Raw genomic sequence first — 27,838 nt, 5'->3', positions numbered from 1 at the left:
GGAGGAGAGGCCACGGGCAATAACATGGCGCAAAACCACAGTGCATGAAAGTCCACCTACAGGGAATCACGTGCAACCACATGGAATGAGACCACGCTGCAGGAAGTCCCCATTCTAAACACCACACTGGGTGAGAAATGACAAGGAAAACAGCCCATGCATGGAAAATCAGAGAGCATTAAAGACCATGTGAGCTGGAGTCACATACAATCACATGGATTAACATGCAGTAACATTCTACTACCAAGTGGCATGGGAATCTCCTAGAAGCACTTAAAATAACATCAAGTGCGATCTGCATCACATACATGTGCCCACGGCATGCAAATAAAATGCAGGTACATGGACTAACACATGCCACATGGGCAGAGCATGTAACTGCATGGTACTTACACATAACTGAATTTTAGTCCTGCACACATGGCACAGAACTAAGACAAATACATGGAATAACGCCTCGCATCACAGGCAATCTCATGGAATAACATTGCACAGCATGGGGAATCATACATGTAGGTAGAAGCGGGTGCAAGGCCAGACCAGTAGCATCACAACGCTCTCTAAATCTCACTGTGGGTATAATCAACTTTCTTCATGGAATCACAGAAAATCATGGAATATCACCAGCTGACATGGGCAGTCACATACACACCCACGGAATACCAGCATAGTGCATGAAATGAACATACAGGCGCCAGGAGTAGCACCACACAGGATAAGCAATCATACGTGTAAGTACTCTACTAGGCAGCAGTGGGTGGCCCACCAGCAATGTAATGCTACATACATCTGAGTTAAAGTAACATATTAAAGTCCCTAGAATAACCAAACCTGACATGGTAAATCGTATCAAAGCACATGGAATAACATGCAGCATGGGTAACGCAAACACACGCACCTAAATAGTAGCAAGTGGCATGGAAAGCACACACATGTACATACAAATATTACCTCTGGGCACAGGACAAAAATACAAGTGCATCGCATAAGGCAGCACTGCGGATCAATCATATATCAAGGCACATGAAATGACATCATACAGAGTACACACAGCAACACTGAATAATACAAGTGGAATCCTATACAATGACGCTCAATAATGCCACATGACATGGGTATCACATACAATGACGCTCAATAACGCCACATGACATGGGTATCGCATACAATTGTGATGTATTCCTATAGGTTCTGTATCGATCCCCCTATTCCTGACCCTGTTCTGGTTAACAAGTTAACTAGCAGCCATCCCATGATGCAGAAACCATTATCTGATGATGCCACACCACGGCACAGGAACGTGTTATCTGATTAAGTCATAACGCTTGCAATCTAATTAGACAAGCGATATTCCTCCAGCCCCTGGCTATTTTGCAGGACTTAAACAAAACAAGAAAAGACCTGAGCAACATAAAGTTGAAACAGCAGCCAACAACCACTGAAGAACCACCACCTGTCCCAGCAAGACCTGTCTGGATTCCAAAAGTCGGGGATCTAGTCAGAGAAAAGATCGCGGTAAAGAAGGAATTTGGGCCTTCTTACAGAAAAGCAGTTCCTGTCTTGTCTATCAACGGGACAAGATCAGTTGTACTACCGCCGCTTGCTGGTAAAAAGGAGAACCGAGTTGTATCCATCGACTTGGTAAAACCACAATCATGTGGCCGATAACAAACAGTAGGCCAAGTGGACTCCCGATAAGTAGCAGAACACCAAGGTTTGCTACAAATACAGAGGTCCAAACTAAGAGGCTAATCACATTCGAAACGCCTACAGAAAAACAACAAGGACTATGTAACAATGCATTGGAACTCAGACCTCTAACAACCCAAATAAAAACATTTAGTAGAGACACACCGACCTACAATGAAGTAACAAACGAATATGCAAGAAACAGTAATCCTGAAGCAATTGGAACAATTGACAGAACTGCATCCGGCTACTTCATAAACTTCGATGATTCCTCTGAAGACCTACGGACAGCAATTTTTTCAGCAGCCCCAAAATATTTTTCGGGACACTTATCTTCTGCTTAAAGTAAGAACTATTCTTAGAGAACTAAAATTTCTATTTTTAGAAACTTTATAGACATTAGCTGCCCGCTGGTATGTTCATAATTATTTTTATTCTGTGATCAAATGGTCTCGAACTTTTTTCTTCTGTATTAAGAGCCATTTCATGTGTAAATTCTCATATACCATTTAGCAATAATGTATACATATGCGTGATTACTTTAGCATTATTCTACAGCTTGAGTGCATATAATACATGTGACTGTTTTTTCCGTATATTAGATAATTTCGAAATGCATTATATGTATTTTGGGGTGGTAAGGTATACACGATACTCTACAGTATGTTTTACTATGCCTAGATTCGTAAACATGGCCATAGTTAGTGTGGAGTGGGTGTGATGTATTCCTATAGGTTCTGTATCGATCCCCCTATTCCTGACCCTGTTCTGGTTAACAAGTTAACTAGCAGCCATCCCATGATGCAGTAACCGTTATCTGATGATGCCACACCACGGCACAGGAACGTGTTATCTGATTAAGTCATAACGCTTGCAATCTAATTAGACAAGCGATATTCCTCCAGCCCCTGATAAGGCATACGGAGTTCTCAAAACAAATCAAACCTATGACAACCTGGGAAAAACCCTGCGGCCATTGTTTTGATTTCATCGAGAACTTCAGCAAAAGAATGTGCTAACGACCAAGTCGTATGACATCCTTATTGACGTATCTATGTCCATCCTTACGTCAATCTCAGCACCTTACAGGTATAAATATTACCGGTATTGCCTTAAGCAAACACACGCGGTGGTGACGAGATCGGAGCAGCCAGACTTGCCGAAGCCCAGAGCAGAGCAGACCCCGCTGGCGCAGCCCCGCCTTCCTGACGCGCTGAGAACGAGACGCTGCTTTCTCCTGCCGAGAAATCCAGCTCCGGCGCTTCCGGGTAGCCCTCGCAGGCAGCCTGGAATATCGAGACCAGAGACGAGAGATACCATCCCTCATTCATCCTAAATTCCAGGTACAGAACTGAATAACCCCTCGCAGAGAATTCTTGAGTCAGTCACTTGGCAAAACAAACTTAACTTAAACTGCTACTTTCTATTCCCGCCCACGTATTAGGCTTAGGTCAGGTACACTGGGGTAGGCGTAGTTAGAAACACCAGTTGAGTACGATTAGTCAAATGTTTATATGTATATATCTATTTTATCAATTTTAAACCACCTTATGGCTTAGAAACCATATAAATGTTTTTACAGTATTATTTTATACTTCTGCTTTTATTGTATGCACTTTACTTAACCATAAGTATTGCGATAATATCGATCCATTTCTCTTGTATGAGAAAAGAGACTGATCAATAAATAACATCTTTTATTGAACACGCCCGTCTCTTCCTTTTCTCTAAAATCTGGTGAGACTAAGAATGCACGTACTGACTGAGTAAAATACGTTGTCTTTTGTTTTCACACGACTCTAGAGATACACTCTTGATTAGGGGAGAGCAAAGTTGTCATGTTCTATGGTTGTCAGAAACTAAATCCCTTCTTGTCTATCCAGGGAGGTTCAACTCCTCCTTGCCTATTCGAGAAAGTTTCTAATGAACTCTGAGCTAGCTGGCAAACCCAAAACTTTAAGTCTAATATCGACAATAGAAGACCTAGTTAACGTCTGGTCTAGGCCTATACTATTGAAGGTATTATTCCAATACGCAGAGCCTATTGGGATAATAGGAACTACACTACACAATGACACTGAATAACGCCAGGTGGAGAGGGAATCACACACAATGACACTGAATAACGCCAGGTGGAGAGGGAATCACAAAGAATGACACTAAATAACGCCAGGTGGAGAGGGAATCACACACAATGACACTGAATAACGCCGGGCGATGGGGGAATCACACACAATGACACTGAATAACGCCAGGTGGAGAGGGAATCACAAAGAATGACACTTAACGCCAGGTGGAGAGGGACTCACATACAATGACACTGAATAACGCCAGGTGGAGGGGGAATCACACACAATGACACTGAATAACGCCGGGCGATGGGGGAATCACACACAATGACACTGAATAACGCCAGGTGGAGAGGGAATCACAAACAATGACACTGAATAACGCCAGGTGGAGGGGGAATCACAAATAATGACACCGAATAACGCCAGGTGGAGAGGGAATCACAAACAATGGCACTGAATAACACCAGGTGGAGCGGGAATCACAAACAATGAAACTGAATAACGCCAGGTGGAGACGGAATCACAAACAATGACACTGAATAACGCCAGGTGGAGGGGGAATCACAAACAATGACACCAAATAACGCCAGGTGGAGAGGGAATCACAAACAATGACACTGAATAACACCAGGTGGAGAGGGAATCACAAACAATGACACTGAATAACGCCAGGTGGAGGGGGAATCACAAACAATGACCCAAATAACGCCAGGTGGAGAGGGAATCACAAACAATGACACTGAATAACGCCAGGTGGAGAGGGAATCACAAACAATGACACTGAATAACACCAGGTGGAGAGGGAATCACACACAATGACACTGAATAACGCCAGGTGGAGAGGGAATCACAAACAATGACACTGAATAACGCCAGGTGGAGAGGGAATCACAAACAATGACACTGAATAACGCCAGGTGGAGCGGGAATCACAAACAATGACACTGAATAACACCAGGTGGAGAGGGAATCACAAACAATGACACCAAATAACACCAGGTGGAGAGGGAATCACATACAATGACACTGAATAACGCCAGGTGGAGAGGGAATCACAAACAATGACTGAATAACGCCAGGTGGAGAGGGAATCACAAACAATGACACTGAATAACGCCAGGTGGAGAGGGAATCACAAACAATGACACTGAATAACACCAGGTGGAGAGGGAATCACACACAATGGCACTGAATAACGCCAGGTGGAGAGGGAATCACAAACAATGACACTGAATAACGCCAGGTGGGGAGGGAATCACAAACAAGGACACCAAATAACGCCAGGTGGAGAGGGAATCACAAACAATTACACCGAATAACGCCAGGTGGAGAGGGAATCACAAACAATGACACTGAATAACGCCAGGTGGAGAGGGAATCACAAACAATGACACTGAATAACGCCAGGTGGAGAGGGAATCACACACAATGACACTGAATAACGCCAGGTGGAGAGGGAATCACACACAATGATACTGAATAACGCCAGGTGGAGCGGGAATCACATACAATGACACTGAAAACCGCCAGGTGGAGAGGGAATCACACACAATGACACTTAATAACGCCTGGTGGATAGGGAATCACAAACAATGACACTGAATAACGCCAGGTGGAGAGGGAATCACAAACAATGACACCAAATAACGCCAGGTGGAGAGGGAATCACAAACAATGACACTGAATAACGCCAGGTGGAAAGGGAATCACAAACAATGACACTGATTAACACCAGGTGGAGAGGGAATCACAAACAATGACACTGAATAACGCCAGGTGGAGCGGGAATCACACACAATGACACTGAATAACGCCAGGCGGAGAGGGAATCACACACAATGACACTGAATAACGCCAGGTGGAGAGGGAATCACAAACAATGACACTGAATAACGCCAGGTGGGGAGGGAATCACAAACAATGACACTGAATAACGCCAGGTGGAGGGGGAATCACAAACAATGACACCAAATAACGCCAGGTGGAGAGGGAATCACAAACAATGACACTGAATTACGCCAGGTGGAGAGGGAATCACAAACAATGACACCAAATAACACCAGGTGGAGAGAGAATCACAAACAATGACACTGAATAACGCCAGGTGGCGAGGGAATCACACACAATGACACTGAATAACGCCAGGTGGGGAGGGAATCACACACAATGACACTGAATAACGCCAGGTGGGGAGGGAATCACACACAATGACACTGAATAACGCCAGGTGGAGAGGGAATCACAAACAATGACACCAAATAACGCCAGGTGGAGAGGGAATCACAAACAATAACACCAAATAACGCCAGGTGGAGAGGGAATCACACACAATGACACTGAATAACGCCAGGTGGAGCGGGAATCACAAACAATGACACTGAATAACGCCAGGTGGAGAGGGAATCACACACAATGACACTGAATAACACCAGGTGGAGAGGGAATCACACACAAGGACACTGAATAACGCCAGGTGGAGAGGGAATCACACACAATGACACTGAATAACACCAGGTGGAGAGGGAATCACAAACAATGACAATGAATAACGCCAGCTGATGTGGGAATCACAAACAATGACACTGAATAACGCCAGGTGGAGAGGGAATCACACACAATGACACTGAATTACGCCAGGTGGAGAGGGAATCACAAACAATGACACCAAATAACACCAGGTGGAGAGAGAATCACAAACAATGACACTGAATAACACCAGGTGGAGAGGGAATCACAAACAATGACACTGAATAACGCCAGGTGGAGAGGGAATCACACACAATGACACTGAATAACGCCAGGTGGAGAGGGAATCACACACTATGACACTGAATAACGCCAGGTGGAGCGGGAATCACAAACAATGACACTGAATAACGCCAGGTGGAGAGGGAATCACAAACAATGACACCAAATAACGCCAGGTGGAGAGGGAATCACAAACAGTGACACCAAATAACGCCAGGTGGAGAGGGAATCACACACAATGACACTGAATAACGCCAGGTGGAGCGGGAATCACAAACAATGACACTGAATAACGCCAGGTGGAGAGGGAATCACACACAATGACACTGAATAACACCAGGTGGAGAGGGAATCACACACAAGGACACTGAATAACGCCAGGTGGAGAGGGAATTACACACAATGACACTGAATAACACCAGGTGGAGAGGGAATCACAAACAATGACAATGAATAACGCCAGGTGGAGAGGGAATCACACACAATGACACTGAATAACGCCAGGTGGAGAGGGAATCACAAACAATGACACTGAATAACGCCAGGTGGAGAGGGAATCACACACAATGACACTGAATAACGCCAGGTGGAGAGGGAATCACACACAATGACACTGAATAACACCAGGTGGAGAGGGAATCACACACAATGACACTGAATAACGCCAGGTGGAGAGGGAATCACACACAATGACACTGAATAACGCCAGGTGGAGGGGGAATCACAAACAATGACACTGAATAACGCCAGGTGGAGAGGGAATCACACACAATGACACTGAATAACGCCAGGTGGAGAGGGAATCACACACAATGACACTGAATAACGCCAGGTGATGGGGGAATCACACACATGACACCGAATAACGCCAAGTCACATGGGATCACATACAATACCGTCTCGTGACACGGAAGCACATGCCATTCGAATGATTCAGACCTGGGGTGACGTGACCCCCTCTCTCCAGAGCGAGGCTCACATTGCCTCACACCTCCCTGGGCAGGCTGACGTCACCTCGGCTATTCATACCTTAATTGTACCTCTGTGGCTGCTGCTCTGGGGACGGGCGTGTCTGGGGCTCTTGTGAACCGGGCGGGAGGAATGCACGGAGACCTCAAGCGCTGACTCGGCAGGGGAGGGGGACTGAACCCCCTGAGGTGCAGAGCCTCGGATCTGAGGAGCTCGGGCTGGGAGTGCAGAGAGGCAGACGTGAACCCCCTGAGGTGCAGAGCCTCAGATCTGAGGGGCTCGGGCTGGGAGTGCAGAGAGGCAGACGTGAATGTATGTATAGGCATTTTATATAGTGCACTACTTACCCGTAGGGTCCCAAGGCGCTTCGACCGCTGCGAAACCCTTCCTGGCTTCCCTGAGAGATGGTCCCTTAATGGGTATCTCCAGGGTGAGACCAGGCATCCCCGGCGGTCTGGTGGGGCCGTTAGTGAAGATGAGGCAAGCTAATGCCCAGAGTTGCCGAGTGTGAACGCTGATCAGAGTGGGCACCGAGGCGAGAGAATTATCGAGTCCGCTGACCCTGGTCCAGAAACCTGCCGCGCCGGGAATCGAACCCTGGTCCCGGGCCGTCCTCTGCTCTCGGGTCTGCCGCCTCTAACGAGTGAGCCACACTACTTCACTGAACCCCCTGAGGTGCAGAGCCTCGGATCTGAGGAGCTCGGGCTGGGAGTGCAGAGAGGCAGACGTGAACCCCCTGAGGTGCAGAGCCTCAGATCTGAGGGGCTCGGGCTGGGAGTGCAGAGAGGCAGACGTGAACCCCCTGAGGTGCAGAGCCTCAGATCTGAGGAGCTCCGGCGGGAGTGCAGAGAGGCAGTGCCCACAGGCCCTGGCAGAGCTCAGCCAGGAGCCCCCTCCCCCTTCCAGCCACCTGGCACCACCTCGCACGTCACACCTGCCCTCCCCCTAAGCAGCTCTTAATCCAAGATTTGAGGAGTGACGTCCTGCCGGTCAGTGGTTCAGGACGGAGATAAAACCCACCCCTCCCTGTGTCTGAGAGGGGAGGTCATGTATCTCACTGCTTACAACCCTGCTTTACGTCTGGGCAGCAGGGGGCGCTGCAAGTCTGAATCTCAGCGGTGCAGTTTTACATCTGCGCAGCAGGGGGCGCTGCAGGTCAGGAATAAGGTACACTTGGAGGGGTTTCAGGACTGCAGCAGCGGGGCGCTGCAGGTCAGGAATAAGGTACACTTGGAGGAGTTTCATGACTGCAGCGGGGGCGCTAGAGGTCTGACTCTTAATGGTGCTGTTTTACATGTGCGCAGCAGGGGGCGCTGCAGGTCTGAATCTCAGCGGTGCTGTTTTACATCTGCTCAGCAGGGGGCGCTGCAGGTCAGGAATGAGGTACACTTGGAGGGGTTTCAGGACTGCAGCAGGGGGCGCTGCAGGTCAGGAATGAGGTGAACTTGGAGGGGTTTCAGGACTGCAACAGCGGGACGCTGCAGGTCAGGAATGAGGTACAACTGGAGGGGTTTCAGGACTGCAGCAGCGGGGGCGCTGCAGGTCAGGAATGAGGTACAACTGGAGGGGTTTCAGGAATGCAACAGCGGGGGCGCTGCAGGTCAGGAATGAGGTACAACTGGAGGAGTTTCAGGACTGCAGCAGCGGGGCGCTGCAGGTCAGGAATGAGGTACAACTGGAGGGGTTTCAGGACTGCAGCAGCGGGGCGCTGCAGGTCAGGAATGAGGTACAACTGGAGGGGTTTCAGGACTGCAGCAGCGGGGCGCTGCAGGTCAGGAATGAGGTACAACTGGAGGAGTTTCATGACTGCAGCGGGGGCGCTAGAGGTCTGACTCTTAATGGTGCTGTTTTACATGTGCGCAGCAGGGGGCGCTGCAGGTCTGAATCTCAGCGGTGCTGTTTTACATCTGCTCAGCAGGGGGCGCTGCAGGTCAGGAATGAGGTACAACTGGAGGGGTTTCAGGACTGCAGCAGCGGGGCGCTGCAGGTCAGGAATGAGGTACAACTGGAGGGGTTTCAGGACTGCAGCAGCGGGGCGCTGCAGGTCAGGAATAAGGTACACTTGGAGGGGTTTCAGGACTGCAGCAGCGGGACGCTGCAGGTCAGGAATGAGGTACAACTGGAGGGGTTTCAGGACTGCAGCAGCGGGGGCGCTGCAGGTCAGGAATAAGGTACAACTGGAGGGGTTTCAGGACTGCAACAGCGGGGGCGCTGCAGGTCTGAATCTCAGTGGTGCTGTTTTTCATCTGCGCAGCGGGGGCGCTGCAGGTCAGGAATAAGGTACAACTGGAGGGGTTTCATGACTGCAGCAGAAGGGGCGCTGCAGGTCTGAATCTCAGTGGTGCAGTTTTACATCTGCGCAGCAGGGGCCGCTGCAGGTCTGAATCTCAGCGGTGCTGTTTTACATCTCGGCAGCAGGGGGCACTGCAGGTCAGGAATGAGGTACACTTGGAGGGGTTTCAGGGCTGCAGCAGGGGGCGCTGCAGGTCTGAATCTCAGTGGTGCAGTTTTACATCTGCACAGCAGGGGGCACTGCAGGTCAGGAATGAGGTACACTTGGAGGGGTTTCAGGACTGCAGCAGTGGGGGCGCTAGAGGTCTGACTCTCAGTGGTGCAGTTTTACATCTGCGCAGCAGGGGGCGCTGCAGGTTTGAATCTCAGCGGTGCTGTTTTACATCTGCGCAGCAGGGGGCGCTGTAGGTCTCAATCTCAGTGGTGCTATTTTACATCTGCGCAGCAGGGGGCGCTGCAGGTCAGGAATGAAGTACATTGTCAGACACATCTAGCTTCCGGTCTAGCCAGCAGGTGCCGTGACACAGTACTCAAAGCACTAGACGCCCCCTAAAACCACTTGGACCTAGAGTGAAGCACTAAGTAAATAAATAAAAACAGATTAACCTTTCTTCTGGGAGGGTGGGTGGTGGGCCTCTCTGGTGGTATCCCTGCAGGGCACTGAAGGTGGCGGGGGAGGGGCAATAGATATTTCGGATACTGGCTGCAATTTCAAAGCCGGCAGTGTTTGAATAAGTTATCTGATATTGGGTTTTAGTCCTAGACCACATACATTGCATGCATTTTGTTTAATCTGCTACAAAGAAATTGGCAACAAGTAGAAATATATGACTGAAAATCCGTTCTAGATTGCTTAACTGGTCACAGAGAGGCTGCAGCTTAATGCACAAGTTAGTTACCTTCGGTAACGATATATCTGTAAGAAATATTAGTTAGTTATAGATTTCTTACCTTAGAATTACCCCCAGGCGTCAGACTGGATCCGGAAAGTTTTCTCATCAGCAGTACCTCTGGGCATCGGAAGGTGGCGTCGGTCAGCTCTGCGTCCGTCGTCGGCGTCGTTGCCGGGATGACGTCGTGGTAACTGCTTAGACTCCGCCCTCGTGTGCGGACGTCAGTTCTGTACACAACTTTCCGCACCAGAAACGCAGAGCCACGCAAGACACGGACCATTGGTGCACAAAACTAGGGGTCTGGGAGGATCCTAAACCCTAGAAGTCAGTCCGCAGAACGGGGAGGATGGGTGGGGATGTAAGGAATCTATAACTAATTAATGTTTCTTACAGATATATCATTACCAAAGGTAAGTAACTTGTGCATCTGAAAGAAACACGTTAGTTATAGATTCCTTACCTTAGAATAGATACCCCAGCAATACCAACCCTGGTCATGTGTCTGTTAACCAAGATCACACCAGAAAATCCTGGAGATCAGAATGGTCAAAGAAGCCGTCTCTCCAGACTTGGATGTCCAGGCAGTAGTGCTTGGTGAATGTGTGCAGCGAGGCCCACGTGGCTGCCTGACAGACAGATGTCATTTAGAGGCACTCCCCTTCCCAAGGCAGTAGTGGCTGCTGTCGCCCTGGTGGAATGAGCGTGTAACCCGACTGGAGGCTCCTTTTTAGCTAGAGAGTAACAAGCCTTAATACACAAGACGACCCACCTAGAAATGGTGCGTTTGTGTACGGCCCGGCCCTTCTTTGCACCCATGTAGCCACCAAAAAGTTGATCATCCACTCGGAAGTGTTTTGTGCAGTCCAGATAGAAAGAGAGGGCTCGTTTTGGGTTCAGACACGGAGCCTCTCTTCTTCCTTTGAAGGACGCAGAGACAGAAAGAAGGTGGGCAAAGTAATGGTCTGCCTGATGTGAAAGGCAGTGACCACCTTAGGAAGAAAGGATGGACGGGTCCTGAGAACCACCTTGTCCGGATGAACCAACAAGGAAGGAGGTTTTGAAGAAAGGGCCTGGAGCTCACGCACCCTTCTAGCAGAAGTGATGGCAACCAGAAAAGCATTCTTAAAAGTTAAGAGGCGTAAAGGACAGTTGTGAAGCGGCTCAAAGGGAGCACACATCAAATAAGTAAGCACAAGATTCAAGTCCCACTGAGGCATAACGAAATGGATTTGAGGAAAAAGAGGTGTTAAGCCTTTTAATAAACAGTTAACAACCGGCGCCTTAAAAAGAGAAGGCTGATCTGGCAGCTGAAGGAAGGCAGATATGGCCGAAAGGTAGCCTTTGACAGTGCCCAGAGCAGAGCCCTGCTGGGCCAAAGAGAGAAGGAACAAAAGTACTTCAGAGAGAGGGGCAGAAAGGGGATCCACAGCCTTTGCTGTGCACCATGCCACAAGTTTATTCCATCTGCAGACGTATACCGTCTTAGTGGAGGAACGCCTGGCTGCCAAGATTACATCACAGACTTCAGGAGGCAGGTCGAAAGACGTCAACTTCCGCTGCTGAATCTCCACTCAAGGAGGTGTAGGCTGGACAGGTTCAGGTGGAGGACTGTCCCCTGTTGCTGCGACAGAAGATCCTCCCGAAGAGGCAGTCTGATCTGAGGATCGATGGCCATGTTGAGCAGCTCTGGATACCAAATCTTCGTGCCCAATCCGGAGCCATAAGAATGACTTGGGCCCGGTCATGCCTGATCTTCTTCAGCACTCTGGGCAGAAGTGGTATAGGTGGAAATGCATACAACGGACCGCAACTCCACTTGCAACGAAAAGCATCGCAGAGTGAGTGCCGCCTTGGAAATTCCATCATGCAGAATTGCTGACATTGGCGTTCTCTTCAGTGGCGAATAGATCAAACCGAGGCTCTCCCCACTGTTGAAAGAGACCTTGCACCACCTCCGAGTGAAGACGTCATTAGTGATCCATCATGCACCGGCGGCTGAGTTAATGTAAATGTAGGTATACTTGTAAAGCGCACTGCCGCCCCATCTCGGGGCATCCTGGCGCTGTATACCGCTGTGGAACCCTTCCTGTAAAATGTAATGTAATGTAAAAACAATTTATAAAGCGCAACATACACCGGTCGGTTTCTTGGCGCTGTTCACTAAATCAGGAGGAGACAAAGAAGGGAGGACAAGGGAGCTTATGTGTAAGCGCCGCGGAAGAGGTGAGTCTTTAGGAGAGACCTGAAGTGAGGGTAAGAGGAGGAAAGTCTGAGTTCCTGGGGGAGAGAGTTCCAGAATGAGGGGGCCAGAAAAGAGAATCTGAGGCCTCCGTGCTTTTTGCGCCTGAACCTGGGCGTCTGAAGGAAAGCGTGGTGGGAAGATCGGAGGGGTCTGGAAGGGACGTACGGGTGTAGAAGCGACGAGATGAAAGAGGGGCCGATGCCGGCCAGGGATTTGTGGGTCAAGCAACCTAGTTTAAATTGACAACGCTCTGATACAGGAAGCCAGTGAAGGGCTTTAAGTAGGGGACGGGCGTGGTGATGTTTAGGTTGGTGGTAAATGAGGCGTGCTGCCTGATTTTGTATCATCTGAAGTCTTTTGATTTGGTATTGCGGGATACCTGCGTACAAGGCATTGGCATAGTCAACCCGAGAGATGACTAATGCCAGCAACGTCAGGGTGAGGGCTTCGGTGGTCAGAAAATTGGCTATTTTGCGAATTTTTCTGAGCTGGTAGAAACCGGAAGACACCGTATCACTGACCTGATGTTGCATGGAGAGATCATGAGAAATATAGACCCCCAAGCTTTTGACCTTGTCAGCAGGGTGGGGGGAGGGGCCAAGGGCAGGGGGCCAGAAGGTGGAGTTCCAGGGGTTGGATGGGCCTCCGACAAGAACAAGCTCCGTCTTGTCGGGATTGAGTTTGAGATGGTGGGTGCCCATCCAATTGCTGATATGACAGAGGGTGGATTGGAAATCCTGAGCCGCATCCTGCGAGGAGTCAAGATTGGGGATGAGCTGAATGTCATCTGCATAATTAAATGCAGTGACATTCCTTCCCCGGAGGGAGCGGATCAGGGGGGTAAGGTACAAATTAAAAAGAAGTGGGGACAAAGACGAACCCTGTGGCACGCCGCAGGTGAGTTTCATCCTGTCAGCCGAGAAATGGGAGAGTCGGACAGATTGGTGGCGGTTCGTCAGGAATGAGCGGACCCAATCAAGGGCCGTCCCTCCGATACCAGCCTCTTTGACACGGTCGACCAAGATGGTGTGGTCGACCGTGTCAAAGGCCGCTGACAGGTCCAGAAGAATCAAGGCTTGGTGGGTGTTAGAATCGGCGCCTCTGCGGAGTTCCTCCATTACAGAGAGAATGACCGCCTCTGTCGAATGGGCGGGTCTGAACCCGGCCTGCTGGGGGTCCAAGAAGTTGGAGTCCTCAATGAAAGAGCTGAGGATACTGGTAACATACATCTCGAGTACCTTGCTTAGGTAGGGAAGAAGGGAGATGGGGCGGAAGTTGCCCATAACCGTAGGGTCGGCAGTGGGTTTCTTTAGAATGGGCACTACCTCAGCGTTCTTAAATTGGCTAGGGACCTCTCCGAGCAGAAGAGAACTGTTCAGGAGGGCCAGAGGAGAAGAGGGGCAGGCTGAGAAAGCAGCCTGGAGAATTGCGGGAGGGCAGCAATCTATGGGGGAGCCAGAGGAAACTTTGTTAAGCAAGGTGATGAAAGCGTCTTCTGATAAGGGGGGGAACTGAGTCAGAGAGTGAGAGTTAGTGGAGGGAGCGGCCTCAGTGAGGGGTATAGTCAGAGGTATGGAGGAGATACTCTTTTTGATTTTGCTAATTTTTTCTATGAAGAAGCAGTTGAGGGAGTCGCAGAGTGCCTGAGATGGAAGGGGTTTGATGGTCACCCTATCTGGATGAGAGAGTTCTTCTACAATGGCGAAGATGTCTTTAGATTTTTCCGCAGAGTTGAGGATTTTGGTGGAAAAGTAGGTGGATTTGGCGGCTGAAATTGCTCGTTTATATTCTCCCAGTAATTTTAGAAAAGGTGTTTTTTCTAAGGGATCATAACTTCTACGCCAGCGACGCTCGGCTTGGCGGAGACCGAGTTTTAAAAATTTAAGGTTGTCAGAGAACCAGCGATGTGCGTCGTGAGGGCGCTTGGTTCTGATAAGCTTGAGGGGGGCGACCTTGTCACTGGCGGATTCTAGCCAATTAACGAGTGCGGCTGCTTGGGAGTCGATAGAACCAGAGCTGGGCGGAACTGACGATGTTAGGGAGGTAAGGAATAAGTCAAGATCTGCTTTGTTCCAGTTTCTAGCCAAAAGGCTAGTGCCTCGGCAACGAGGGGGCGGAGGAGGGACCAAGAGGAGGAAAGAAATTAGGTGATGGTCTGACCAGTGACAAGGTGAAATCGTGAGTGACTTAATATCAAGATTATAGGTCCACACTTGGTCAAGAATATGGCCCTTAGAGTGAGTGGGTGAGTGAACATGTTGAAGACCATTGAGCCCAGTTAATAAGTCTGTAAAAGCCAAGGATTGCGGGCTTTCATGGGCGTCTGACGGCCAGTAGTTAAAATCACCCAGGACCAAAAGTTTAGAGTTGTTAATTGTAAGCTGGGAAAGCAAGTCACCAAAGTGAGAGGAGAAATTGGGCATGGATTGGGGGGGACGGTATACCAAGACACAGATTAGAGGGGATACAGAGGAATCCAATCTAATAGCTAGGCAGTCCACCTGAGGAATAGTGAGTAGAGAAAGGGAAGTGAACCTGAGGGGAAGTTTGATAATGGCCGCTACGCCGCCTCCTGGTTTGTTTGCAGGCCGATTGACTTGGAGTATGTAATACCCCGGAGGAATGGCGGCTAAGATATCAGGGGATGAGTCCTCATTCAGCCAGGTCTCGGTTAGGAGAAGAACGTCAGGTCGGTCTGAGTCCAGGAGGTGGAAGATGTCGAGTTGGTGATTGACTAGTGATCGAGTGTTAAGATACATGATTGCTAATTCCATGTTTGCGGATGTCGGAGCGGGCAAAGGATTGGGAGGTGGGAGAAAGACTATGGGTTCAGAGGTGAGGAGGGACGGGATAGTCTGAATTTCAGGAAAGGTGCTGCGGGCTTGGTAAATACCTAGATGACGCAGGCGTGAAGAGCTGGTAGTGTCCAAAGGCCAAAGTGAATGTAGAGCAGTTAAGTCCCTGGGAGCGTAGGAGGTGATGGTTTGGGCAGAGTGACATGGCCCGGGCCCCGGTCGGGCGCGGACGGGCGCAGACGGGCTCGCCTTAGGCGCGCCTTTGGCGCGCAAACGGCGCGCCCGCTGCGCTCGTCCGCTGCGCTTCCGGTATGGACACATCCTATATGCTGATAGACAGGCGGAGTAGGGAAGGGGCGTGGCCTAAGTAAGTGGGCGTGGCCTCTATACGAGGAAGGCGGCAGTTCTGATCGAGCCAAGCCTCGCCCTCTGCAGCGCTAGATCCGCTGTTCAGGGGTCTCGAGTGGCAGGCAAGTAAGAAAACATTACAAATATTACCAACAATTCAATTTTAAAAATGGGCAGGAAAACGTGCCTCCCGGCTGTGCCTCAGGAGATTTAAATGAATCCAGCAGCGCTAGTTCTCAGCGCCTTAAGTAGGCTGGTCGGAAGAAAGGAGCGTGGCCTAAGTGGGCGTGGCCTCTACACCGCGAGGAAGGCGGCAGTTCTGATCGAGCCAAGCCTCGCCCTCTGCAGCGCTAGATCCGCTGTTCAGGGGTCTCGAGTGGCAGGCAAGTCCTGGCTTTCCCTGTGAGATGCTCCCTACTGGGCACCACCAAGGTGAAGCCAGGCATCCCAGCGCTATTGGGGCCGTTGTGGAGATTAAGCAAGCTATTGCCCGGAGTTGCAGAGTGGGACCCATGATTAGAGAATTATCGAGTCCGCTGACATTGAGACCAAGACCCTGCAGCGTCGGGAATTGAACCCTGGTCCCGGGCCAGACCTCTGCATCAGGGACTGCCGCTTCTAAACAGTGAGCCACACTTCTCCATCTGCCCTGGCGTTCAGAGGACCTGCCAGGCGTTGAACCACCAAGGAAATGCCTTGAGGTTCCAGCCATGTCCAGAGGCGGAGGGTTTCTTGACATATGGTCCATGACCCCCACCCTGCCCTGTTTGTTGTAATACCACATGGCGGTGGTGTTGTCCGTGAACACCTGCACTACTCTTCCCCGGACAGAGGGAAGGAATACCTTCAGTGCAAGATTAATTGCCCGGAGCTCCAGAAGGTTGATGTGAAGCCTGGACTATGCCGGATACCAGAGGCCTCTGACCTCCGCCTCTCCCATGTGGCCGCCCGATCCCAGAAGGGAGGCATCCGTCACCATAGTGTGGTCTGGTTGGGAAAGGGAGAGGGATCTGGCATTGACCCTATCCTGGTTCGTAAGCCACCACTGCAGTTGTCAAGCAGTGCCCTCCGAGATCTGGACGCAGTCGGACAGATTCCCCTGATGCTGCGCCCACTGGAACTTCAGGTCCCACCGTAGACCCGCATATGCCGTCTGGCATGATCTATCAGGAGGACGCAGGAGGCCATGAGGCCCAGCAGCCTCAGAGTCATTCTGACCGAAACCCGGGACAGAGGCTGAAAGATCGGGATCATAGCCCGAACATCGCTGTTCGTGAGGATAGACCCGAAACCGCGTCGTGTCCAGAGACGCTCCGATGAAGAGGAGCTTCTGAGAGGGAATCAGGTGCGACTTTGGCACATTGATGGAGAAACCCAGCATATGCAGAAGGTCGGCCATAGTCTGGAGGTAGGAGAGGACTGCCTGGGGCAAGCCCACCTTCAACAGCCAGTTGTCGAGCTAGGAGAAGACGGATACCCCTGATCTGCGCTGATGAGCTGCGACCACCGCCATCACTTTCGTGAACACCCGAGGGGTGCTGGTAAGGCCAAATGGGAGCACAGTAAACTGAAAATGCTCGTGGAATACCATAACCCGCAGGTAACGCCGGTGGGCCGGCAGGACGGGGATGTGAAAATAAGTGTCCTGCAAGTCCAACGCTACCATCCAGTCTTGCGGGTTGAGGGCAGATAAGACCTGAGCAAGCATCAACATTTTGAACTTCTCCTTCCGGAGAAAGCGATTGACGTCCCTGAGATCCAAGATAGGACGCAGGCCCTTGTACTTCTTGGGAACCACATAGTAGTGGAAATAACAACCATGACCTACTTCTGGGACAGGAACATGCTTGATGGCTCCCTTGGCCAAGAGAACCGTAACCTCCTGCTGGAGAAGGGCTAGATGATCCTCCAACATGCGGGGGTATCGCGGTGGCATCGCTGGAGGGGCAGTCTCGAAGGGGAGGGAGTAGCCCCTTCGGACTCATTGCAAAACACACCTGTCTGCAGTGTTGGTGCGCCAGTGGGGGAGGTGATGGCGAATCTTGCCGCCCACTGGCGTTTGATGGGCCATAAAGGTCGGACTAGGAGGGTTTGAAGGCTGCTGCAGAGGGGGGTTGGTGGACTGGCCCGCCCGTTGGACCCCGGAACCTCGATGGTTGTTTCCACGTCCCCAGCAACGAAAAGGCTGGGCAACTTGCTGCAGCCTGTGGCCCTGGGTGGGAAGTGGCTGGGCACCCCTTCCGTAGCCACGAAAGGAGCAAAAAGCAGACTGCGCCTGATTGGTGGAGAGGCCCAAGGACTTGGTAGTAGCCCGTGAGTCCTTGAAGTGCTCTAGGGCGTTGTCTACTTTGTCGCCAAAAACGCGACGGCCATCAAAGGGCATGTCCATCAAGGTGTTCTGGACATCCCCTGAAAAGCCAGTGGACCTAATCCAGGCGTAGCGGTGAAGCGCTACCGATGTTGAAATGGTCCTGCCCAGAGAGTCGGTGGTGTCCAACCCACAACGTATTGTAAACTTAGCTGCATCTCTCCCGGAAGCGACAGCCTGGGAGAGTACTGTCCGGGCCTCCTCCCGACACGGAGGCAGCACTTACACCACAGTATACTACACTGAGTGCGAATAATGGCCCAAGAGACATGCAGTGTTTACGAACCGCAGTCCTAAGCTGGCGGAAGAGAAAATGTTCTTGCCAAGATGGTCCAGCTTGTTGGATTCCCTTTCTGGTGGAGCGGTATCGAAGGCGCTTTTGGAGGTGGAGGCTTGGACCACCAAGCTCTCTGGGGTGGGGTGTTGGAAGAAGAAAGGGGGTCGCCCCGGAGCCGGGCAGTGGCGTCGGGTGATCATCGTGTCCATGGGAGCCCCAGTGTTGGGCTTGGACCATGTGCACAAAAGGACGTCTGTGAGGGTCTCATTAAATGGCAACTGGAGCTCCGAAGAACTCACCGCTGGGTGAAGTACCTCAGTCAGGAGGTTAGTATTGACCGCCACCGTAGGAAGCTCGAGGTTGAGAGCCTTGGCCACCCTACGCAACACCACAGCGTTAGACGCTCCCTCCTCTGTAGCCACGGTAGGAGGAGACAACATGCCACGGTCGGGTGAAGTGTCAAGACCACTGGAATTCCCCAGGTCCACTCTCCAGTCCTGCTCATTATCAAGCTGGTCACTTAAAGGGTCACTTGACCCCTCCCAGGCCTCCTCACCCTCATCTGGCTGCCAAACAGGCTGAATATGGCCAGGGTGGAACACAGGGACAAAGTACTCATCGGTGCCAGATCCGGCATGGGCCGATGCCGGTCCGGCTCCGTGTCCACGTCGGGATGGAGGCCGGGGTTGACGCGGGCTGGAGAGCTGACCGGCGCCGAGCGCAGTAGTGGTGCTAAAGGAAGTGGTGCTGGCGGAGGTTTAGTGAGGTCAACTGGCACCGATCCGGATCCAGGCCTGGATGCAAGGGGGGCCTGCAGCACCAGGGCAGGAGCCGGCAAAGACCTAGGCACCCCAACCAAGTCTGCGGGGCCCGAAGGCGCGCCGGTGGGGTCGGTCCGCCCAAAGATGGCATGCATCGCCTCGTAGAACGTACGAAGCTGGGTGGGGGTCGCTCCAGGTCCCGGAAAGGGAGGGAAGCTCGGAGTCGACCCGTCTGGCTCTGCGCATGGAGCCGCAGGAGGGGCACCACCCACGGGCCTCGTCGGATCGGCCGACCGACAAGGAGAAGTCGAAGAGCAACGATGCTTCATCGACTTCTTCTTATGCTTCGACTTACCCGACCACGAGTGCCAAGACTTCGATAACTTGTCGGAATGGCGATGGCTCTGCTACTGGTCCCTCGACCTCCCTCTCGACTGGGACCTCAAACGACACAGAGCCTACTGTTGGCTTTCAAGACCTCTCCCGCAAAGTGTTCAGCGTCAACAATTGACAGTCGGAGCATGACTTGGTGTCGTGGTCGTGCTCCAGGCAAAAGAGGCACAGATGCGGATCCGTGATTGACATCAGTCGGTTACAGTCCCGCAGGCCTTAAACCCGGGCATCCCTCGTGCACCTGATCGGAGTCGAAGACTCGAAACAAGACGTTGACAAAAGTCAAGAAAAACATAGCCAAAAAATGACTGAGGTACCGCTCTTCCCGGATCTGTGCTGGCTGGCGTGGAAAAAGAAAGAACTGATGTCAGCGCGCAAGGGTGGCGTCTAAGTAGCTGTTGCGACGTCATCCCGGTGACCACGACGCCGATAACGGACGCGGAGCTGACCGACGCCACCTTCTGACACGCAGAAGTACTGCTGACGAAAAAACTTTCCGGATCCAGTCTGACACCTGGGGGTAATTATAAGGTAAGGAAACTATAACTAACATGTTTCTTTCAGATATACATTTACAGGGTTAAGACACCTGCTGCAGAGATCTTTGTGTGCCCAGCAATTTTGAGGGGATTATAACAGTGGTAAGATAGCTCTGGTGGTTAATGCAGTTCTGGGAGACTTCTGTGTTGTCCCGTCACAGTTTTGAGTCATAACAGCTCAGAGGATTAGTGTGCCTGCTGCAAAGCACATCATGTTACAAGCCGATCAAGGATTTGTATTTTATGTAGATAGGGAGGTGGACTGCTGCTTTTAATACAGAGATCATTTTATTGCTTCCAGTTCTTAAGTTGCAATCCTTCTACTATAGCACAGAAATCTATTCACTAGCTTCAAGGAGCTGCATGCCAACTATAAGTCACGGGTTTAGATCCTTTTTGTTTTTTTCTCAATCTGTTGTTATTTTAAGGTTGCACAAAAGGGCTCCTCTGGGAAGTAACAAAGTCTTGTTAGCACAGACAACCACAATCACTGTGTTGTGTTTTATATCCTGACCCGGCATTTCTCCCAGCCATTCACTCTTAACATATAATGACTTTAAGTATGGACGTTATGTGCGGTTGTGGCCTATACTTTTAGAGGGAGGGGGCCGCCAGGGCACAAATGCACGTAAACACTCACTCACACTCATGCATTCACACCTGCAGGCACACATACATATCACTGCACAACACTCACTCCCAAAAATCCATACAAGCACGCATGCACCAAACATTGAAAAAAAAGAATGCTTATCTGCACAGCTCTGCCTCAGAGATCCCAGAAGGGTTCGAGACTGCTGCCTTCCCTCCCTGGCTATGAGGGATGGCAGCAGTCCCTCACTCGTCAGAGTGAGATAGGGTCAGTGAGACTGCCGCCTTCCCTCCCTGGCTATGAGGGACGGCAGCAGTCCCTCACTCGTCACAGAGTGAGATAGGGTCAGTGAGACTGCTGCCTTCCCTCCCTGGCTATGAGGGAAGGCAGCAGTCCCTCACTCGTCAGAGTGAGATCGGGTCAGTGAGACTGCTGCCTTCCCTCCCTGGCTATGAGGGAAGGCAGCAGTCCCTCACTCGTCACAGTGAGATAGGGTCAGTGAGACTGCTGCCTGCAGCCTTCCCTCCCTGGCTACGAGGGAAGGCAGCAGTCCCTCACTCGTCACAGAGTAAGATAGGGTCAGTGAGACTGCTGCCTGCAGCCTTCCCTCCCTGGCTATGAGGGAAGGCAGCAGTCCCTCACTCGTCACAGAGTGAGATCGGGTCAGTGAGACTGCTGCCTTCCCTCCCTGGCTATGAGGGAAGGCAGCAGTCCCTCACTTGTCAGAGTGAGATAGGGTCAGTGAGACTGCTGCCTTCCCTCCCTGGCTATGAGGGAAGGCAGCAGTCCCTCACTCGTCACAGAGTGAGATAGGGTCAGTGAGACTGCTGCCTGCAGCCTTCCCTGGCTACGAGGGAAGGCAGCAGTCCCTCACTCGTCACAGAGTGAGATAGGGTCAGTGAGACTGCTGCCTTCCCTCCCTGGCTATGAGGGAAGGCAGCAGTCCCTCACTCGTCACAGAGTGAGATAGGGTCAGTGAGACTGCTGCCTGCAGCCTTCCCTCCCTGGCTATGAGGGAAGGCAGAAGTCCCTCACTCGTCAGAGTGAGATCGGGTCAGTGAGACTGCAGCCTTCCCTCCCTGGCTATGAGGGAAGGCAGCAGTCCCTCACTCGACAGAGTGAGATAGGGTCAGTGGGACTGCTGTCTTCCCTCCCTCGCTATGAGGGAAGGCAGAAGTCCCTCACTCGTCACAGAGTGAGATAGGGTCAGTGAGACTGCTGCCTTCCCTCCCTGGCTATGAGTGGAGACAGCAGTCCCTCACTCATCAGAGTGAGGTAGGGTCAGTGAGACTGCTGCCTTCCCGCCCTGGCTATGAGTGGAGGCAGCAGTTCCTCACTCGTCAGAGTGAGATAGGGTCAGTGAGACTGCTGCCTTCCCTCCCTGGCTATGAGGGAAGGCAGCAGTCCTTCACTCGTCAGAGTGAGATAGGGTCAGTGAGACTGCTGCCTGCAGCCTTCCCTCCCTGGCTACGAGGGAAGGCAGCAGTCCCTCACTCGTCACAGAGTGAGATAGGGTCAGTGAGACTGCTGCCTGCAGCCTTCCCTCCCTGGCTATGAGGGAAGGCAGCAGTCCTTCACTCGTCAGAGTGAGATAGGGTCAGTGAGACTGCTGCCTTCCCTCCCTGGCTATGAGGGAAGGCAGCAGTCCCTCACTTGTCACAGAGTGAGATCGGGTCAGTGAGACTGCTGCCTTCCCTCCCTGGCTGTGAGTGGAGGCAGCAGTTCCTCACTCGTCAGAGTGAGATAGGGTCAGTGAGACTGCTGCTTTCCCTCCCTGGCTATGAGGGAAGGCAGCAGTCCCTCACTCGTCACAGTGAGATAGGGTCAGTGGGACTGCTGTCTTCCCTCCCTCGCTATGAGGGAAGGCAGAAGTCCCTCACTCGTCACAGAGTGAGATAGGGTCAGTGAGACTGCTGCCTTCCCTCCCTGGCTATGAGTGGAGACAGCAGTCCCTCACTCATCAGAGTGAGGTAGGGTCAGTGAGACTGCTGCCTTCCCGCCCTGGCTATGAGTGGAGGCAGCAGTTCCTCACTCGTCAGAGTGAGATAGGGTCAGTGAGACTGCTGCCTTCCCTCCCTGGCTATGAGGGAAGGCAGCAGTCCTTCACTCGTCAGAGTGAGATAGGGTCAGTGAGACTGCTGCCTGCAGCCTTCCCTCCCTGGCTACGAGGGAAGGCAGCAGTCCCTCACTCGTCACAGAGTGAGATAGGGTCAGTGAGACTGCTGCCTGCAGCCTTCCCTCCCTGGCTATGAGGGAAGGCAGCAGTCCTTCACTCGTCAGAGTGAGATAGGGTCAGTGAGACTGCTGCCTTCCCTCCCTGGCTATGAGGGAAGGCAGCAGTCCCTCACTTGTCACAGAGTGAGATCGGGTCAGTGAGACTGCTGCCTTCCCTCCCTGGCTGTGAGTGGAGGCAGCAGTTCCTCACTCGTCAGAGTGAGATAGGGTCAGTGAGACTGCTGCTTTCCCTCCCTGGCTATGAGGGAAGGCAGCAGTCCCTCACTCGTCACAGTGAGATAGGGTCAGTGAGACTGCTGCCTGCAGCCTTCCCTCCCTGGCTACGAGGGAAGGCAGCAGTCCCTCACTCGTCACAGAGTGAGATAGGGTCAGTGAGACTGCTGCCTGCAGCCTTCCCTCCCTGGCTATGAGGGAAGGCAGCAGTCCTTCACTCGTCAGAGTGAGATAGGGTCAGTGAGACTGCTGCCTTCCCTCCCTGGCTATGAGGGAAGGCAGCAGTCCCTCACTCATCAGAGTGAGATAGGGTCAGTGAGACTGCTGCCTTCCCTCCCTGGCTACGAGGGAAGGCAGCAGTCCCTCACTCGTCACAGAGTGAGATAGGGTCAGTGAGACTGCTGCCTTCCCTCCCTGGCTATGAGGGAAGGCAGCAGTCCCTCACTCGTCACAGAGTGAGATAGGGTCAGTGAGACTGCTGCCTGCAGCCTTCCCTCCCTGGCTATGAGGGAAGGCAGAAGTCCCTCACTCGTCAGAGTGAGATCGGGTCAGTGAGACTGCAGCCTTCCCTCCCTGGCTATGAGGGAAGGCAGCAGTCCCTCACTCGACAGAGTGAGATAGGGTCAGTGGGACTGCTGTCTTCCCTCCCTCGCTATGAGGGAAGGCAGAAGTCCCTCACTCGTCACAGAGTGAGATAGGGTCAGTGAGACTGCTGCCTTCCCTCCCTGGCTATGAGTGGAGACAGCAGTCCCTCACTCATCAGAGTGAGGTAGGGTCAGTGAGACTGCTGCCTTCCCGCCCTGGCTATGAGTGGAGGCAGCAGTTCCTCACTCGTCAGTGTGAGATAGGGTCAGTGAGACTGCTGCCTTCCCTCCCTGGCTATGAGGGAAGGCAGCAGTCCTTCACTCGTCAGAGTGAGATAGGGTCAGTGAGACTGCTGCCTGCAGCCTTCCCTCCCTGGCTACGAGGGAAGGCAGCAGTCCCTCACTCGTCACAGAGTGAGATAGGGTCAGTGAGACTGCTGCCTGCAGCCTTCCCTCCCTGGCTATGAGGGAAGGCAGCAGTCCTTCACTCGTCAGAGTGAGATAGGGTCAGTGAGACTGCTGCCTTCCCTCCCTGGCTATGAGGGAAGGCAGCAGTCCCTCACTTGTCACAGAGTGAGATCGGGTCAGTGAGACTGCTGCCTTCCCTCCCTGGCTGTGAGTGGAGGCAGCAGTTCCTCACTCGTCAGAGTGAGATAGGGTCAGTGAGACTGCTGCTTTCCCTCCCTGGCTATGAGGGAAGGCAGCAGTCCCTCACTCGTCACAGTGAGATAGGGTCAGTGAGACTGCTGCCTGCAGCCTTCCCTCCCTGGCTACGAGGGAAGGCAGCAGTCCCTCACTCGTCACAGAGTGAGATAGGGTCAGTGAGACTGCTGCCTGCAGCCTTCCCTCCCTGGCTATGAGGGAAGGCAGCAGTCCTTCACTCGTCAGAGTGAGATAGGGTCAGTGAGACTGCTGCCTTCCCTCCCTGGCTATGAGGGAAGGCAGCAGTCCCTCACTCATCAGAGTGAGATAGGGTCAGTGAGACTGCTGCCTTCCCTCCCTGGCTACGAGGGAAGGCAGCAGTCCCTCACTCGTCACAGAGTGAGATAGGGTCAGTGAGACTGCTGCCTGCAGCCTTCCCTCCCTGGCTATGAGGGAAGGCAGCAGTCCCTCACTCGTCACAGAGTGAGGTAGGGTCATTGAGACTGCTGCCTTCCCTCCCTGGCTATGAGGGAAGGCAGCAGTCCCTCACTCGTCACAGAGTGAGGTAGGGTCAGTGAGACTGCTGCCTTCCCTCCCTGGCTATGAGGGAAGGCAGCAGTCAATCAGAGTGAGATAGGGTCAGTGAGACTGCTGCCTTCCCTCCCTGGCTATGAGGGAAGGCAGCAGTCCCTCACTCGTCACAGAGTGAGATAGGGTCAGTGAGACTGCTGCCTGCAGCCTTCCCTCCCTGGCTATGAGGGAAGGCAGCAGTCCTTCACTCGTCAGAGTGAGATAGGGTCAGTGAGACTGCTGCCTGCAGCCTTCCCTCCCTGGCTATGAGGGAAGGCAGCAGTCCTTCACTCGTCAGAGTGAGATAGGGTCAGTGAGACTGCTGCCTTCCCTCCCTGGCTATGAGGGAAGGCAGCAGTCCCTCACTCATCAGAGTGAGATAGGGTCAGTGAGACTGCTGCCTTCCCTCCCTGGCTATGAGTGGAGGCAGCAGTCCCTCACTCGACAGAGTGAGATAGGGTCAGTGAGACTGCTGCCTTCCCTCCCTGGCTATGAGTGGAGGCAGCAGTCCCTCACTCATCAGAGTGAGATAGGGTCAGTGAGACTGCTGACCCGACTCTGTGACGAGGTGTCAGTGATTGGCACTCGGCTCTGTGCACTTCAGAACTTCGAACACCAGAGGGAGGGCCTTGAGGTGCTTTGCGAGGCTGAAGAGGCCACGCCCACAAAAGCTGTGGTTTCCTCAACCTCGCAAAGTTCAGCTCAGGCAGCCGGGCGCCTGCGCAGTTAGCTCATGTCTAGTTCCTGGATGCCTGACCTGAAAGTAAAGAGTGTCTGTCAGGCTGACCTTTATAGTGGCCAGAAGGGGAGGGGGCGTGGCCTCTCATCCCATTAGGGCGGGCCTCGGCTGCATATGAGTAAAGCCCTCATTGTCTTAAACAATTCCTGTACATTGATGTACACGCTTGCAGGATTTACTGTGTCCTGCGGTGCGCTCAGACACCCTTCACTGGAGTAAGTACCTCTATGAAAGTACTAAATAAAAATAAATTAGAAGGTGTCATTTAAATCCTCATGTGTGCAATTACTCGTACACACAAATGCATCTTGTATGTTATAGTGCGGGCACACATCCTACACAGGGTGACTGAACACTCAAACGCCTTCCTCCAATCACAGCTTCTCTTAGGTACTTGTAAGGTGATAGCCAGCGGTGCGCCTCGGTTTCTTTCTACTGCATCAGTGTCTAGGTGTTAGGCTAAAGATGGTTCCCAGCCAGGATGATAGTTGAATAAAAGGAGGGCTGGTGGCCCTTTAAATCAGGCCTTTGTTTGGGCCCAGTCGGAAGTGAAAATAAGAAAGCCCCCTCGCTGCGTGCAGGTTCCTGCACACAACACGAGGGCACTGCGGAATGATGCCCTCCAGATGCTTCCCTGGGTGAGAGGGTTTTCCCTGAGCTGATAAAGCTGCCGCACCGTGATCTGCACGAGCCCAGACTTTCCAGCACTGCACAGGTAGAACCCACAATGGCTACTCTGCATAGAGATGGAGGTGAAATCTCGCGAGAGCACCAACAGTGGGCGTGGCATTCTTGTAAATCAATGACAGCTAATTAGTGATGAGCGGGAGCCGAGATGTGGGACTGTGTATTCCATATGGTCTTCCGGTCTTGCTCACCTGCTGACAGTGTCAACAAAACAATGTCGAGAGCGGCTTCAAACATCAAATATCTGAACGATTACAACAGGGCGGACAATGTAGGCCTAAGAGGCCAGGGACAGGCAAGTCATTCAGGGCCATCACAGAATGCAAGTATTCATCGCACGTGCATGTGTCTGATGTGCATAGCCTGACATGGGGCGCAGCCCTCCTGGACCCACGCTGGATACCCCTGAAGTAGAGGGCGATTCCTACCTCAATCAGTATTAGGCGAACCAGGCAGGGCGCATCCTTCGCTTCTATGAGCCTGAGAAGTGGACAAGGAGTCTATGAGGTGGGTGGGGACACGCAGGGGGTGGGTCTCGGATAGGATCTGTTCACCTGCTGTACCTACGTTGGACACCTCATGTGCTCTGTCTGGGAAAATCTGAGGTGGATCACGCTGTGGAAATGACGTCATGAGGGTGGCCCAGGACCAGGCGGTGGTACTCACTGACAGGATCCGGTCTCCTACACCTATGTTGGACACCCCTGTCCTGGAGAATGCTCTGTTTGAGGTGGCTCAGGATGTAGACATGAAGTCTTTAGGGGAACAAGGAGGTGGTACTCTGACAGGATACGGTCTCCTGGACCCACGTTGGACACCCCTGTCCTGGAGGATGCTCTCTATGTGAGGAGGCTCAGCCTGTGGCCATAGTGTCTTGAGGGTGGCCCAGGACCAGGTGATGGTACTCACTGACAGGATCCGGTCTTCTGGACCCACATTGGACACCCCTGTCCTGGATATACGCTCTGCCTGAGGGGGCTCAGGCTCAGAAATGAAGGCTTCAGTGGGGGCAGGAACAAGGAGGTGGTACTCGGACATGATCCGGTTCCATGGACCCATGTTGGACCCCCTGCATGCGAGGGTGTGCTCTGTGTGATGTGACTCGGGCTGTCCTTAGGGTGGGCACGGACCAAGCACTTGCTGACAGGTTCTGGTCCCCTGGACCCACGTTGGACCCCCCTCCCCCCAAT

The 27,838-nt window shown here is 52.3% G+C and overlaps 1 protein-coding gene across 5 annotated transcripts in view; it reads right to left on the bottom strand.

Annotated features, from left to right (window-relative positions):
* Window positions 1-27,838, bottom strand: part of DLG3 (discs large MAGUK scaffold protein 3) — a 1,928,515-nt gene that overhangs the window by 498,420 nt on the left and 1,402,257 nt on the right. The gene's annotated exons all lie outside the window — the stretch shown is intronic.

Source organism: Lissotriton helveticus, chromosome 4_2 (genome assembly GCF_964261635.1).
Source record: "Lissotriton helveticus chromosome 4_2, aLisHel1.1, whole genome shotgun sequence".
NCBI lineage: Eukaryota > Metazoa > Chordata > Amphibia > Caudata > Salamandridae > Lissotriton > Lissotriton helveticus.
This window is presented reverse-complemented; position numbering and strand designations above follow the sequence as displayed.